Raw genomic sequence first — 18,287 nt, forward strand, 5'->3', positions numbered from 1 at the left:
AAGGGGACTTAGATTTTAGGATGCTGGCCAAAAAGTCTTTTAGGGACATAAAATGGTCTGTTGGTTTGGTTTTTTATTTTTCTTTTGTGAGAAAATTGTGAGTTTGCAATACTCTCCTCATAGCCACCCCATAACTTTTTAAAAATCATTATCTCTAAATGTCTAAAATAAGATTTAGTATTTTGAAAAATAAGCTGTACTTACTGAAAAGAATTAGGTATATGGCATGTGAAGTTATGAGAGCCCAAATTAAGCCCTGAGACATTGGTCTAGGAACTCTGAGATAATGCATCTTGAACGAATGAAGCATTTATGAAGCACTTAATTTTGTGCATAGTATGTTGCTAAGTGATGGTGAAATAAACAGAAAAGAGCGTTTCTGTTCTCAAGGAACTCACATTCTAATGGGGCAGACAACATTAGAGAAGATTTCATCTTCAAGCTGGGTAAAAAAGTCTCATGGTCTGCAGAATACAGAAGTAAAGCTGGTATTAATGCTTCTTTAATGCCATTTTGACTGATACAATGATGATGGTTTCTGGTTTTGAACCATTTGGCAGTGCCAAGAACTTTTAGGGCAAGAACTTTCTTTTCTGTGTGTTAGATATGTCTGTGGCACTTGTAGGAGCAGTGGTCAGGATGAGTGTCCATAGGAGTTGCTTGCTTTGCCAGGATGATGGTTGATGGCACTGGGCTGGAAACATTGCCATTCTCAAGGCTCTTGCTTTCACCCAGCATCTGAAGGGAAGTAGTGGTCAAGGTGATGGTGGTTGGATTTTCCTGTTTAAAATTCCATATTGACTCCAGTGTCTCCCCCAGGGTACTTTACTGCTTTGGCTAGCTTGGCTTGCCTATCCTATGTGTGACAGTTGGTTCTGTCATTTACAAGGCTTTACTTTTCTCCTCCATGAAAGGAGATTTGGAATAGATGGCCTCTTCCTGCTTTGACATTCTGTTGGTTGAATATTGTCTTTTGTACTTGAAGAGGACCAAAATAACATCTTTGGGTGATGTCTTTTGATTTGCATATAAATTGGATTTAAGTGAGGTAGAGTTGCACAGTCCTGGGTCCCACTCTCTTCTGGAGTCATTAAAGTCCAGTGGCAAGACAAAAGGTGAGAGGATTCATAATGGCTTGCTATGCAGGGGATGGTCTTGGTTTCTTCAAAGTCTAACCAAGTCCTGAGTGTTTGTAGAGCCTACTTGCAGCCTTCATGATCACTTGAATAGATGGTTCTCATCTGCCCCTTCCTAGAGGGCAGTCTATATTTTGATCCTAAGATCCTTTCCATTTCCAATTCAATTGAGTTCTACAAATATTTGTTAAATATTCAATGTGTGCTTGACACTACTTTGCCATTGAGGGCACACACACACACAAAAAACAAAGCAAACCATCCTAGTCCTCAAAGAGCTTACGTGGTTATTTGCTTTGTGATCTTCAAGTCTGGACATTCTAGCTTCTAAAGTTTCCTTTCCTGTTAATATCCTGCACCCTGTGTTCTAAGGGGTTGGCAAGCTCAAGTGTCCTTGGGTCTAAAGCTTTTGACATTCTCATTTCGGAGTGAAAGTGCTTCAAGTGTAGACGGTCTGTGTTCTCTGTTCTCAGGGCTCCCCTAGCTCTAAAGTTGGGAGATTCATTGAATCTCCTTTCTACTTCCCACACTCTGAAGTTGTCTTCCATGAAGCATTTCCTTCTCTGAACGCCATCTTCTCTTTCTTTTGCACAGATGTTCTATTGACATTACTGTCAGAAAAAGTCTATTGTTCCACTTCTATGTTCATTTAACAGTGAAGTTAATAAAGAAGTCCTATGTCATTGCTTTCTGAACTGCAGCTGGTAGTCAGTGCCTGCAATTTAGCATCTGCCTCTCTGTAACATTAACAAACATAGTCGTTGGATATAAACGCCACCAAAAATGAAAATGATATCTTCTGGCTAAGCAATTTCCAAGCGTATGCACAAATCCATGTGTTGACACTCTCCTGAAGCTCGAGTGCATGCCCCAGGCTCTGGCCCATCTTCTTTGTGAAGAATTGCTCATGGCTAGGCTGCTGATGCTTAGCAAGATAGTCTCTTTTCATTTTTTGGTAAGTGACGCACGAATCTGCTCTTGCCTTGCTGGGATGTGGAGGAGCAATGAGGCTCAGCTGGATAGAAAACTGGAGGTTTCCACTGCTAAGACTCAGGGCGTTCCCAATGATGGAACACATCTACACTGCTGTGCTTGGATCTGGCACCATTTTCTAGGAAGGACAGCATGAAGTGTAATCATCCAGAGGAAGGAGTCCAAGGATGGAAAAGGGCCTTGGGGTAATGTCATAATGAAGAATGGTTAACAGAGAGAACAGGAGAAAATGAACTGTTTTTTAAAGTGTTTGAAGTACTGTGATGCAGGTGAGTCCATTTTGGCCTCCCTCAGTTCCAGAAAGAGAAATGTTTACATAAACCTTAGATGATTGGTGAACTTGTCAGATATAGCCCCATTCACCAAAGGGGCCATACCAATCCAGTTATATATTCTGATCTACTTTGCTTATGATAATATAACAACAACAATAATAGCTAGCATTTATATAGCACCTATTAAATGCCATATATTGTGTTAAGTACTTGACAAATATTGTGTTATTTGATCTTCCCAACAACCCTGGGGCATAGATGCTATTATTATTGCCATTTTACATATGAGGAAACTGAGGCAGAGATAGTTAAATGACTTGCTCAGAGTCACATAACTTAAGTATTTAAGGCTAACATTGAACTTGGGTGTCCTTAATTTAAAACCTAGCACTCTATCTGCGATGCCACCTGGCTACATTTAAAATATGTGGATTTGTGACTTACTATACACCTATGATGTTATTTAGTTCTACATGCAAAGGAATGCAACACAACTTTTACTCTATAATGTTGCATGGAACCAATTGACAAAAGGGGCAGTGGATCCCCACAGGGTCAAGCTGGTGTCTGGCCACAGCTGCACTGGTGATGTCAAATATGTATTCTTATAACCTTTCATCACCCATTTCTACTGAGTCTGGACTGTGTCTTTTTCTTTAGGTGATCCTCCATGGGTTCTAAAGGTTCTTCCCAGAGGTTAGAGTCCACAGAAAGGTATGCAAGTCACAGGAAAACATATCTATTCAATAAAAGGAATGTAAGTGGGGGGGGGGATCTTCCTAATAATGAGAGCCATTCCATAATGAATTGGCATATCTTCGTAGGTAGTGAGCTTCCTGTCATTGGATGTGGGTTCCTGCTTCAAGAAAGGGATGAACGTGGTCATCATGAGGTCCCTTCCAACTCTGAAGGTTCTCTTGTTATGAGTAACCACCAGATGGCAGGAGTGCCCTACAGTTCTTCCATGAAAGAAAGCATGCTCCCCATTATATATTTTTGTTGGATCAGTTCCTAGAGACCAATTACAAACTAGAGATCTGCATTGAAGGTTTTGCTGGGTAGGGAAAGCTTCTTTGTTTCTAGCTTCATGGGTTTGGAAAGCACCTTAGTTGGTCATCTAGTTTACCTTTCCTGGTTTTAGGGGCTGATCCAAACTGCAAAGATCCCAGATAGAAGAGAACCATAGCTCACGTAAGATAACAACAGATACAGCTTTACGCTTTACAAAGCTTTTTCTATATAACATCCTTTGATTCTCCCAACAGTACTGTTAGGTAGATAGAGAAAACATTATTATCCCCATTTTATAGATTAGAAAATAGACTCCGTTGTTAACCAGATCACCAAACTAATAAATACAAAGCTAATAAGAACCTATCTAGTCTTCTGACTTTAAATTCAGTGTAAGTATTTCTGTACCATAGCTCTTTCTTCCGTTTTAAAAATAAAGGCGACTAGGAAAGCTAGAAAGCAGTGGAAAGTCAGGAGGACCTCAGTTCAAATCCAGTCTCAGAGCTAGCTATGTGATCCTGGGCAAGTCACTTAATCCCAGTAGCTTTGCCCTTGATTCTTATCTGTCTTAGAATTAATACCAAGATAGAAGGTAAGAGTTTTAAAAACAATAAAAATAAAAGAAAGGAGATTCTTCATTCTAATATTCTTATTTTCATAGAATAATGATGTTTTCTGTGATGAAAATATTGAGACTCAAGGAACATTTTAAGTGACTTGTCCAAAGAGAGGGGGAATCCTTCCATTTAGTCCTTGTAAGGCTACTTAACCATATAGCTTGGATGAGTTGAGTCACTCACTTTATTCATCCCCATGTGATAGAAGACCATGTTGTCATTTGCCCAGCCAACCTTTAGTGGGCATCTAGGTAGCTCAGTGGATAGAGTGCCAAACCTGGAGTTAGGAAGACCTGCTTTCAAATCTAGGCTCACAGAGCTGTATGATCTTAGGCATAACTTAACCTCTGGCTGTCTGTTTCCTGGGCAGTAAAATGAAGATCCTAATAGCTCTCATCTCATCTCTCATTGTTTTTGTGAGAAGAAAATGAAAGCAAGACATTAGTTGTAAAGTTATTTGCTAATCCTTAAAGTACTAAGTAAATACTATTATTATTACTACTACTACTTCTATTATTATTACTACAGACTTCCAGGAAATTCATCTTACATGCTGTTTTAACCTAAGGAAGCTTGAACAGTTTTTTTGTCCTACTCCCTGCTGCATCTTTAGGATTTCTGAGCATTTTTATCTACCCTGCAGATGAAGCTTCTTTTATAGTTTGTCTCCCCCAATTAGAATGTGAATCCCATGAGAACAAGGACCACTTATTCTATTTGTATTCTTGGTGCTTGGCACACACTAAGCACTTAAAATGTTTTTTCATTCACTAAATTTATCTGATAATTTTCACCATTGGAGGGGGTAAAGGAAGTCCAACTGCGGAGAAAAAGAAGATGGAAAATTGCACTCAGTGTGGGAAGGATAAAATAAACAGAATCCCAGCAAGCAGAGACAGTCTAATCATGGACTAGCTTTTCCAGACAGCCAAGTTGCATCTTTTCCTAGAAGTAGACAGATAGCCTGCATTGAATGAAGAATTTCTCTTCCTGCTGCCCCCAATGTATCATGTTAGCTCTGGATCAGGTATCAACCAAAAAATATTTATTCAGTTTTGAGTCTTTCTTTCTTCTTTCTTTTTCTTCATCATCATCATCATCATCATCATCATCATCTTCTTCTTCTTCTTCATCTTTCTTCTTCTCCTTCTCCTTCTTCTTCTTTCTTCTTCTTCTTCTTCTCCCCTCAGAACTACTGTTGTCTTTTTTTAAAGAGGACCAGTGGTATCATGGGAATGATGTCTTGACTTGCAACTGAATTTGGATCTAAAAGACAGGCAGTGTTAACACAAATTTGTAGTCTCACTCTCTCTTCTAGAGTCATCCAAGTCCAGTGACAAGACAAAAATCAGAAAGACTAGTGATAACCTGGATGCAGTGGATAATCTTGGTCTTTTCAGTGTTTGACCAGACTCTAAGAACTCCACAATCCCTGCTTTAGCTACCTTTGTAGCAGAACAAATTGCTCTCATCATTTCACCAGGGAAAGTGTTTGGGGGTAGACATCTCTCCAACTTACCAATGGGCTTCAGGCCTATTGGTTGCCTTCAGCCTGGTTTAATCTGTCTCTCACATGTGGCTTCAAGAAGTTATAGCATGCAGAGTGGCCATATCCTGATCACATTACAATTACTACCACCACCACTACTACCATTAACACTGTCACTACCATTAGTATTTCTACTCCTCCTCCTACTGAGGCTGCTGCTGTTTCTAAATTAGTATCTTGGCATCTACACTACTCCCTAACTCTTCCTCCCTTCTTGCTTTGAATATAGGAATGAAATTAATACTGCTATTGCGTCTGGAAAAGGTATGAAATTAAAAACACAGCTAAAGAGCTATGATCATGAGATAGTGTGATAGTAGACCAATAGCTCTGGGATTGGAGCTCCCAAATCAGCTTATTTATTTGGGGCCCCTCTTAACCATAAAGTTAAAAAAGATCTTTTTTTGACTACCAGGTGAAAACACTCATTCCCACTGAACTTGGATTTCATTGAAACACCCTGATATTTTTCATATAAATTGCTGTCTTGTCAGGCCTCCCCTGTATTGTATATGCTCTTGCTAACAAGAACATATGAGGTTGATTTTTTTAACCCAAGGGGATAATTTCTTTACATTTGTTCCTCTTAAGTCTCAGTTTATTAGATTAGCCCAGTGTTCTAGCTTTATGGATCCTGACTCTGTCATCCAAGTAGGTATCTATCCAGGAGTATACTGGGGCTAGCTCAAAGGGGCTTGGGAGAGTAAATGGTCTAATTTTCAGTGCGAATATTTACTACTTCAGAAATCAACTATTGCTACAAATCAGGGATTAATGTGTTGTTTCATTGATTGTTTATATTTAAGGAAATGATGAAGAAAATGCTAATAATCCAGGTTTAAACCTAAAAGTATACCACACAAGCATTTTTTATAGGGAGGTAATAGTTAAATATTTACCAGCAAATCACTGATTTTGCTCCTTTTAATTGTGCCATCTTCATATTGATTTGAGTAGGGCATTCATCTGTATCAATATTAAAGTGGCTAAACAGCGTAACACCAACCACAGATCTTTGAGGCACTCTACTAAAGACTCTGTTCCTGAATTGCTGTTGAACAATTAATGTCTATTCTTTGAGACTAACTATTCATTCCATTCCATATTCATCAATTTGTACTATTGTCTACCCCATCTCTGTCTCTCTGTCTCTGTCTCTGTCTGTCTCTGTCTCTGTCTGTCTGTCTGTCTGTCTCTCTGTCTGTCTGTCTCTCTCTCTCTCTCTCTCTCCCCTCTACAAAATGGCCTGAGAGCCTGGGTTAAATTTGTTAAATGTATTAATACCTAGGAAAACTGAACAACCAGGGTCCCCATGATGAGGGATATACCTGTGACTTCACTTGAATTGCACTCTGGGCCTTTCTTTGAGTTACTAGTGAGGAATACCTATAAAGATAAGCACCTTCTCTTTGAGTGATGTCTTAAGGGATTGCTTGGGGCCTGAGAGACTGAGCAACTTGGTCAAGATCATGCCATATGTCAGAGGTGGTATTTGATGCAAGTGAAGCTCTCTGTGTACAGTGCCACCTGGTTTTACTTTCTGTCACTCAATTAGTCTCATGACCTTTTTTGAGCCCTAGTTTTATGACTAATTTCATCGCTTTTCCATGTATATTTGTATACTCATTTTGCTATTTACAATCAATATGACTTTAGGCAGGTAACTTCCTTTTTGTTTTTCAGACTTTAGTATCTTATCTGTAAAATGAGTCAATCTCTTAGATTTAGGTCTAAATCCTTCGCTCTTTCAAGGGGGAAACTAGTTTCCAAGGTGTAATCTGCAACTCATTGTAGATAATCCCCAACTGATGCTAAATTAGTTGAATGGAAGGCCACATGAAACCATCTCATAGTGAAAGGTCAGATAGAGCTGGAAAATATTTCCCCCATATCAACTGAATGTTACAGATTGATATTGAGAGTTTGATGAGTGACTGTATTTGAGTACTTGTGGGAGGGTTCTCAAAATGAAAGCATTGCTTGACACACTGGTATATGATTGTTCTCAGGAAAAAGACGTTTTGGAATGAATTCATTTTATTGAAGGTATACTAATTGAGTCCCCCTCCAGAACAATTCCATTATTGTTTTCATTTGATGTTTTATTGTAGTGGAGGATCCAGTCTTGTTGTAGAGGGAATAATTGATCAGGTGTGTACTATCAATAAAACTTTTCAATTATATGAGATATACATAAAATTGGAAAAATGAGATTTTAGAATTGATAAAAAAGACTATAAAATTATATATTTATCTAATGTTAATATAATTAATAAAAGATTATTTTCCTTATATGATACATACATACATGTATGTATATATAAGCATATTTATGTATGTATATGTATGTATGTATGTATACAGTGTGTGTATAAACACACAGAGAGAAAAGAGAAAGAGAGAGAAGAGAGAGAAACTCTTACCACAACCTTGTGAGTTCATAGCAAGAACAATAAAGGAATAACCATAGAGACCTAGAGGAGATAAGATTATCATTTATTTTTTAGAAAATTCCATAAAATCAAAAAAGAAATTGCTCAATACAACAAACAATTTCAACAAAGAGGAAAGGTAAAATTTAATTCATAAAGATCAACAGAAATTCTACATAGTAATAATTTAATAAATAAAGTAATACTAAAAGGGAAGTCCCATTCACAATGGTTAGAATATCTAGGAATCAATCCTTTAAGGCATACTAAAGGCTTATATAGATATAATTATAAAATACTCTTTAAAGAAATAAAGAATGTTAAATAGTTGGAGGGGTTATTCCTTACCCACATTTGAGCTACTCTAATATAATTAAAATTATAATACTTAAAGCAATTTACAGATTTAGAATTATACAAAACACTACCAATACTTTATAGATACTACCATTTTTCCATATGTTATAGACAAAATAATAACAAAATTCATTTGGAAAAAAAAGAATTATTCAAAATCTCAAGGAGAAACATTCAAACATTAGGGTTGTAATGAGTTTTTTGGATTTCTTTAGTTCAGAACCCTCTCCCCCAAAATTGAGACCTGTAGACAAATTCATGCGGCTGTGAAAATATCTTTATTTTCATTAACTTTGCATTTCCTCTTTATTCCTATGTATTTCATTTTAAGTACTTAAAATAATATTCTGAGAAGATTTTCCCAGATTGCCAAAGGAATCTATGACACATAAAATATTAAGAACTCTGGGAATAGATAACAATTTTAAGTAATTTAATTCAATAAAACAGTATTTGAGAAACCTAAAAGAAAGTTACTGGAGGGAGCATTCTTTAATTGATCAAAACTATTAGGAAAGGGGGCAGCTGGGTAGCTCAGTGGATTGAGAGCCAGACCTAGAGACGGACGTCCTAGGTTCAAATCTAGCCTCAGATACTTCTCAGCTGTGTGACCCTGGGCAAGTCACTTAACCCCCATTGCCTAGCCCTTACCACTCTTCTGCCTTGGAGGCAATACATAGTATTGACTCCAAGATGGAAGGTAAGGGTTTAAAAAAAAAACAACCTATTAGGAAACTGTGAAGTTTGATAGCAAAATGATAGAATAATGCCTTATATACATACCATAATTTAAAGATGAATAGATAACCTAAATTTAAAATATTACACCATTACCAAAAAAATTAAGAAGAATTAGATCAAGTAACTTTTATAACAATGGCAAGAAGGCAGTTCTAATGAGACAGCTATGAAAGATATAATAGATAATTTCTGTTACACAAAATTGAGAAACTTTGGACTAAACAAAATCTGTACAACTAGGTTAAGAAGTGAAGCTGTTACTCAGGAAATTTTTTTGTGGCACCAAATTTCTCTTTTAAGAGATAATCAAGATATGCAGAGCAGTCACACAAGTATATAAGGCCAATAGGACTTCCCCAATGCATGTGTTCAAAAGATCTGAACAATCAATTCTTGAAAGAATTGCAAACTACTAACAACCTCAGGAACACTTTGTCTAAAGGATAAATAAGAGAAATGCAAGTCAAAACAAGTGTCAGCATCACGGTATATAAAGTAAATGGAAACAAATGACAAAACATGAAAATATTTAATATTTGAGAGGCTACAGACACTCTAATGTTTCATTAAGATACCTGTGAATTGGTTGGATCATTCATGAAAATAATCTGGAATCATTAAAATAAAGAGGCAATATTGTCTCTACCCTTTGTTATAAGGGTAATTTGTTTGCTAAGTATATGTCTCAGTGAGATCAAAGACAATATATGTGATTATATGTATATACATAATATAATATATGTGTATATGCCATATGTACCAAAATAGTCGTAGGAGAAGTTTTTGAGGTATCAAAGAAGAGTAAAATAGATTCCCATTGATTAGGAAATTGTCAAATTGTGGTAATGCAAATATCATGTGATATTTCTTTACCATAAGAAATTATGAATATAGAATTCAGAGAAATGTGGAGATTTATATAAACTAATTCAGTCAAATAAGAAGAATGAGAGAAAACTATATATGCAATGACAAAATGGAAAGAATGGGGGAAAAACTCTAAGCTGAATACTGTGCAATCATAATTAGCAAACTCAATCTGAAAAGAAAAAGAAAAAATATCCCCTCCTTTCTGTGCAGATGTGGGGTGGCATAGGTGAAGAGCATTGCATATACTATCAGATGTGTGTAAACCTTAAAATTTCTTAGATTTATAAATGTTATAAATTTCACCATTGGGAAATTTCATACTTGAAAAATTTCCTATTGATAGTGGGTCTTGGCTATTGGAATGTGAACCCCATTGGCATGGGAGGTTCCTCCTCCTCCCTTCTTAAGATTACTTTAGGACAGAAACCTTTTGCTGAACAATGGAAAGGACTTTGACCTATGCTTAAGCATAGAACAGGAATTTCTTTGAGTCATGATTGATTTTAGAATTGATACAATGGAGATACTTGGAATGACAGAACCAAGTCTTGGAAATTGCAATCTCCACCCTACTCAGTCCTAACAGGATTTAGGAAGGGCTGCAGCATAGATCAAAACTTAATTATTCCAATCTCTACCCTACTTAGGGTAACAGGATTTAGGAAGGGCTGTAGCAAAAGATCAAGATTTAATTATTTGAGAATATGACCTCCAACAGACATGTGCAAAGCCACAGACCTCTGGGTGGTCCTGGGTTAAGCTAGAGCCACCATTGGCACAGGGAAAATGATGGACAGTGACTGGTAGATGTGAGAACTGAGGGGAGGGAACTTGGATGGTTTCCTTAAAGATAGAGGGGTCTGAGGACTGAGGCGGGGTTGGAGTGTTTTGGCTCTGAGTGGTTGGAGAGGTGTTCTGAGAAGCTTGCTCTGAAGGAAGCTGGAGGTGGGGGCCCCGGAGACTGTTTCTCCATTTTGGTCATGTGAGTAATACGGACTGATCTCCTTTCTTTGCCCCAGCTATCTAAGGGCTTGGGCCTTTTGGCCCAGCCTAAACAGAGGGGGTATTTAAGCCCTATTCCCTTCTCTCCCCTTTCTCTCTCTCTCTCTCTCTAATTCCTTTCTTCATCCTGTTTGTAATTAAACTCTATAAAAGGCTGATGGCTGACTTGAGTTTTCATTTAGGAATTACATAGCTGAATTCCTTGGCGACCTTAAATTAATATATATCAGTCTTTTAAAGTGATTTCCTTGTCACATGTGACTGATAGATTCGTTATTTTTTGTGAAATTGCCTTTTCTCTTATTTTTTGTTACAAGGGATGTATCTCTATATAATCTAGTGAAGAGGAATATGTTTAGAAATTAAGAACATGTTCAAAAGTCATAAAAATTTAAATAAATTAAGATAATTGTTGGAATAACAGCGAGACTTTTGTGAAGATTAAATATATAATTTGTATAAAACATCTTACAAATGTTAAAGTGTTATATAAAGGTTAGCTGTAGTAATAATAAGCCTGTGAATTACTCACTAAAGGCATTATCATTTCTTTTTTATCCTGGAATAATGCAAAGCCTCCTCAAATCAATCAATATTGTTCTGAACTGTTTAGTACTTGGGCTAAACCATGCCTACCTGGTCTTGGGTAGGTTTTTTGTTTGTTTGTTTGTTTATAATTCCCAAGCTAGCCACACTAAAATATATATTCACAAATTAAATTGGACCAGTTTGGTTATCAGGTACCCCCAAAGAAGATACCCTGCCTCTCCCTCCAAGATATTCTTTCCTTTCCTTTAAAAAAAAATTCCTTATAAGCACTCTTGGTACCTTTCTTCTCCCAAACTATGTGAAGTGTTAAATTTGTTATTTTTAATGTTGATATTTTAAGACTGGATGATTTATAAAGGCAAGGATTTAGAACTGCAAAGGGCCTTAGGGATCGTTTAGGACAGTGCTTCTTAAAGTATGGTCTACAGATTCCTGTGGGTTTCCAAGATCCTTAGAGGGAAGAGAAAGGAACAAACATTGACTAAATAGTTACTAAAGTGCTAAGTACTTTAAAAATATTATCTCATTTAATCCTCACAACAACCCTGAGAGATATATGTTATTATTATCCTCTTTTTATAGCTGAGGAACCTGGGAAAGAGGTCAAGTGGTCTGCCTAGAGTGACAGCACTAAAGTGTTGGAGGCTGTATTTGAACTCAAGTCTTCCTGGTCCTTAGTCCAATTATGTTATCTACTGTATCACATAGAATTTCAAAGTAAAAAAACAATTTTATAATAGTACTAAAATATCACTTGTGTATTAAAATATTATCCTGTCTGTCTTACAACTATGTATCTGTTTGAGGACATATTTACTTCAATCAAAAGGAAAGAATGTAGAAGTAGCTATAAAAATCCAATTGTCTTTTAGTATGACGTACATTAGATTTGCAAAAATATGTAAAACAATGACACTCTTCTCATTAAATTTCTTTTGTTTTTGAAAATTTAGTTAATTTTTCATAAAAAGTTATATTAACATGTAATAGTTTATAATTTTAAATGTATACTTTAAAGAGTATTGGTTTTAATTTCTAAAAGGGTTAATATCATGCTACAGTCTGCATAAAGTAAAGCTCTTTGTGTCAGGGATCATCAATAATATTTGAAAATATAAAGGGGTCCTGAGACCAAAAAGTTTGAGAGCCACTGAATTAATTCAATTGTTTCATTAGAGAGGGGAAAAGTAAAGCTCAGGTAAGGAACTGACTTAGTGCTCAAGGTCATACAATAAGGTAATTTCTGGACTAGGATTCAGATCAAAATCCTTTAGACTTAAGACCAGGTGCATTTTTTATTATTCCAGCAAGTTCAAGTATGAAGAATTCTGCAGTTTGTGAAGAGGGTGCATTCCCAAGTGGCTTTTATACATAAGAGATAAAGCTAGAGGTGTCAGCAAAGCTATTTCTTTAAAGAGGTGTGAAGCAAAGGATAAAACATAATGTTGCTCCTTTCTCCAGGGATATTTGTTTTTATTTTATTTTTTATTTCCCCAATTAGATGTAAAAACAGTTTCCAACATTTTAAAAATAATTTGAATTTCAAATTCTCTCCCTCTTTCCTGATGGTAAGCAATCTGATAAAGATTTTATATATGCAATCCTGTAAAACATTTTCCTATATTAATCCTCATGTGGAAGGAAACTTGAACAACAACAACAAAAAAGAAAGAAAGGAAGGAAGGAAGGAAGGAAGGAAGGAACGAAGGAAGAAAGAAAGAAAGAAAGAAAGAAAGAAAGAAAGAAAGAAAGAAAGAAAGAAACAAACAAACAAACAAACAAACAAACAAACAAACAAACAAAGAAACAAAGAAAGAAACAAAGAAACAAAGAAACAAAGAAAGAAACAAAGAAACAAAGAAACAAAGAAACAAAGAAACAAAGAAAGAAAATGAAAGAAATTTGCTTTGATCTGGATTCAGTTCTTTCTCTAGAAGTAGATGGCATTTTTTTTTCATCATGAGTGCTTGGGTATTATTTTGAATAATTTTAAGGCTGAGAATAGCTAAGTCATTCACAGTTGTGCATTATATAGTATTCCTGTTACTATGTATACAATGATCTCCTGGTTTTGCTTATTTCACTCTGCTTGTTAGTATCAATGCCAGTTTTTTTAAACTACTCCTGCTTGTCATTTCTTGCAGCACAATAGTATTCCATTGTAATCATATACTATAATTTCCTCAGCCATTCCCTAATTGGTGAGTATCCCCTCACTTCTGAATTTTTTGCCCTCCACAAAAAGAACTGCTTTAAATATTTTTGTATCTATAGGTCCTTCCCCTTTAATTTTTTTTTATCTTTTTGGAATACAAATCTAGTAAAAATATTGCTGGGACAAAGGATATATACTGACTTTGGCATCAATCCATATTGGATTCCAGAATGGCTAGATCAGTCCACAACTCCCCCAACAGTGCATTACTGCCTCAATTTTCCAACAACTCACCTCCAAATGTTGCTATTTTCCTTTTTTTTAAATAATAGCTAATCTAACTGGGATGGGGAACACCTCAGAGTTGTTTTTAATTGCCACTTCTCCAATTAATCGTGATTTAGAGCATTTTTCACAAGATTTTAGAGAATTTTAATTACTGAGAATTGCCTGTTCATATTCTTTGACCATTTATCAATTGGGGATCTCCAGGGATATTTGCAAATACTAGATTCTGGTTAAACTAAACAATAAGAATCTATTAGATTCCTAAATCTTTAGAGAGAGACCATATGTTATGGAAATTTTGCATTTTCTTCAACCCTAAGTGGGGCAGCTAGGTAGTGCAGTGGATAGACATTTCCTGATTTCAATCTGGCCTCAGACACTTACCAGCTATGCCATCCTTTGGAAGGCATTTTACTTCATTTGCCTCAATTTCCTCATCTATAAAATGGACAGGAGAAGAAAATGGCAAGTCACCCCAGTATTTTTTCCCAAGAAAGCCACAAATGTGGTCAAGGAGAGTTGACTATGACTGAAAAGTGACTAAAGTAAATATATGTTGGAATTCTCTCTCCTAAAATTCTCAACATTAGTGTCACCGCCAGGAATATTCCTCAAATGGCATCATGCAGTCTGATGGTGGGTAGTGTTCTATCTTAGGATCAGAGAATATTAAAGTTGGAAGGTATCTATGGGAGGTTGTATATTTCTGTAGAAAGAGCACTGAACCTGGTGTCAGAGGACATGATGTAAAATTATTTTTTTACAATGATGCAGATTTTATTTTTATGTTCTTTACTTTATGAAGATATTTAATTTTTACTAATTACATGTAATAATGAATTTCCACATAATTTTTGACATATTATTTAAATTATCTTCTTTCTTCCCTTCCTTCCCCCCTCTTGGTGTTGCCAGGCAATTCAATCTGGTTATACATATATTATCGTGCCATACATATTTCCATACTGATCATTTTTGGAAGACAATATTCATGTAAACCAAAATCCCCAAATAAAACCCCATATAAATTAAATTAGAGTGAAAAATTATATGCTTTGATCTGCATTCTTACTCCAATAATTCTTTTGGAGGTGGATAGCATTCTTTGTTGTAGGTCCCTCAGAACTGATCTGGATCATTGTATTTCTGAGATTAGCTAAGGCTATCACAGTTGATCATTCATTAATACTGCTGTTACTATGTACAATGTTCTCTTGGTTCTGCTTATTTCACTCTGCATCAGTTCATGCATGTCTTTCCAACTCTTTTTGAAACCATTCTATTCATCATTTCTTACAATACAATAACATTCCATCACCATCATACACCACAATTTGTTTAGCCATTCCCCAGGTGATGGACTTTACTTCAACTTCCAATTCTTTGCCACCACAAAAAGGACATCTTTAAATATTTTTGTACAAGTATGTCCTTCTCTTTTAAAAAACTCTTTGGGATTTGGACCTAGTAGTGGTATTACTGGATCAAAGGGTATGTATGCATTGTTTCATAGTCCTTTGAGCATAGTTTCAAATTGACCTCCAGAATAATTGTGTCAGTTCATAACTCCACCAATATTGCATTAATGTCTCAGTTTTGCCACATATGTTGTTAACATATTGGCTCTTTCTTTATTGTCATATTGGCCAATCTGATAGGTGTTGAGGTGATACCGCAGAGTTGTTTTAATTTTCATTTCTCTATTCAAGAGGGATTTAGAACATTTTTTTTCAAATGCTTATTGATAGCTTTGTTTTCTTAGCTGAAAATTGTATGTTCTTATCCTTTGACCATTTGTCATTTAGGGAATGACTTTATAAATTTGACTTAGTTCTTGAGAAATGAGACTTTTATAAAAAAAATTATGAAATTTTCCCAGTTTGTTGTTTCCCTTTTAATCTTGGTTACATTGGTTTTGTTTGTATAAAACCTTTTAAATGTAATATAATAAAAATTAACCATTTTATATCTTGTAATGTTCTCTAGGTCTTTTTTTACATTATCTTGGTATAGGGTATGAGATATTGTACTAAATTCTAATTTTTGCCATTCTTTTTTCCAGTTTTCCCAGAATTTTTTGCAAATAGTGAGTTCTTATCTCCAAAATTGGGATCTTTGAGCTTATAAAAAATGAGATGCTTAAGTCATTTACTCTTAATCTATTTCACTGAAATACCACCCTGTTTCTTAGCCAGTACCAGACAGTTTTGATGATTACTGATTTATAGGAAAGATTTAAGTCTGATTCTGCTAGGCTACTATCCTTCATGTCTTTTATTTTTTTTTTATTAATTCCCTTGATATTCTTGATATTTTGTTCTTCCATATGAATTTTGTTATTGCTTTTTTCTGTTCTATAAAATACTTTTTTTGGTAGTTTAATTGGTATGGCACTGAATAAGTAAATTAATTTAGGTAAAGTTAAAATTTTTATTACATTAGCTCAGCCTACCCATGAACAAATTTTACCAATTGTTTAAATTTATTTGTGTGAAACATTTTTTGTAATTGTGTTTGTATAATTCCTGGGTTTGTATTGGCAAATAGATTCCTAAGTAATTTATATAATCTAGAGTTATTTTAAACACAATTTCTCTTTTCATCTCTTTCTGCTGGATTTTTTTTTTGGTAATATGTAGAAAAGCTAATGATTTATATGGATTTATTTAATATTCTGAAACTACTAAAGTTATTAATTATTTCAACTAATTTTTTGTTGTTTCTCTAAGTATACCATCATTTCATCTATAAAGAGTGATAGTTTAATTTCCACATTGCCTACTTTAATTCTTTCAATTTATTTTTCTTCTCTTATTGTTAATGCTAAGATTTCTAGTAAAATATTAAATTATATTGATGATGATGATGAGCTTCCTTGCTTCACTATAGATCTTATTGGGAATGCTTTCAACTTATTTTAATTGCAGATGATAATTGCTAATGATTTTAGGTAGACACTAATTATTTTAATGAAATATCCATTTATTCCTATGCTTAATTTTTTTTAAAAAATAGGAATGTGTGTTATGTAAGACTTTTTCTATATCAATTCAGACAATTATGTGATTTCTGTTAGTTTGGTTATTTATATGATTGATTATGCTGATAGTTTTTTTAATCTTAAACAAGTTTTGCATTCCTGGTATACATTCCATTTCATCTTAGTGAATGAACCTTGTGACATATTGCTGCAGTCTCCTTGCTAATATTTTATTTAAACTTTTTTTCATCAGTATTCATAAAGGAAATTTGTCTGTAATTATCTTTCTTTGTTTTTGGTCTTCATGGTTTACATATCAGCACCATATTTATGTCATTAAAAATTTGGTAGGACTCCTCTGCCTATTTTTGTAAAAAGTTTATTTAGTATTGGGATTAATTGTTCTTCAAATGTTTCATATAATTCACTTGTGAATCCATCTATCCCTGTGGATTTTCTCTTAGGGAGTTCATTGTTGGCTTTTTCAATTTCTTTTCTGAGATGGAATTATTTAAGTATTCTATATTCTCTTTTGATAATTTGGGAAATTTACATTTTGGTAAATATTCATCCATTTTAAACTAGATTTTCAGATTTATGATTGGGCAAAACAGCTTTTAATGATTCCATTAATTTCCTCTTCATTGAATTCATTCATCTTTTTCATTTTTCATGCTGGTAATAAAAAAAACAGAACACTATCTTCTTTTCTTTTTAAAATTAAATTAACTAATGTGCTATCTTTTTATTATTTAAAAATATATCAGCTCCTTATCTTATTTATTAGTTTAATAGTTCTCTTGTTTTTAATTTTATTAATTTCTCCTTTGATTTTTGGGATTTCCAATTTAGTCTTTAATTGGGGATTTTAAATTTGTTCTTTTCCTAGTTTTTTTAGTTGTATGCCCAATTCATTGATCTGTTTTTCTCTGTTTTATTAATGTAAATATTCAGAGATACAAATTTCCCCCTAAGAACCTCTTTGGCTATATCCCATAAATTTTGATCTATTGTCTCCTTGTCATTCTCATTAATGAAATAATTGATTGTTTCTATTTGATCTTTGACACTCCCACACACACTTTTTAGAATTAGTTTATTTAGTTTCTAATTGATTTTTGATTTGTCTTTCCATGAGCTCTTACTGACTATAATTTTTATTTTATTATGGTCTAAAAAAAGATAACTTTATTAGTTTTGCTTTTCTGCATTTGGTTGTGAAGTTTTTATGCCCTAATACACAATTAATTTTTGTGTATTACCATATACTACTGAAAAGAAGGTATATTCTTTTTTATCCCTATTTATTTTTTCCAGAGATCTATTAAATCT

The sequence above is a fragment of the Monodelphis domestica genome, chromosome 1 (assembly GCF_027887165.1).
Source record: "Monodelphis domestica isolate mMonDom1 chromosome 1, mMonDom1.pri, whole genome shotgun sequence".
Classification (NCBI taxonomy): domain Eukaryota; kingdom Metazoa; phylum Chordata; class Mammalia; order Didelphimorphia; family Didelphidae; genus Monodelphis; species Monodelphis domestica.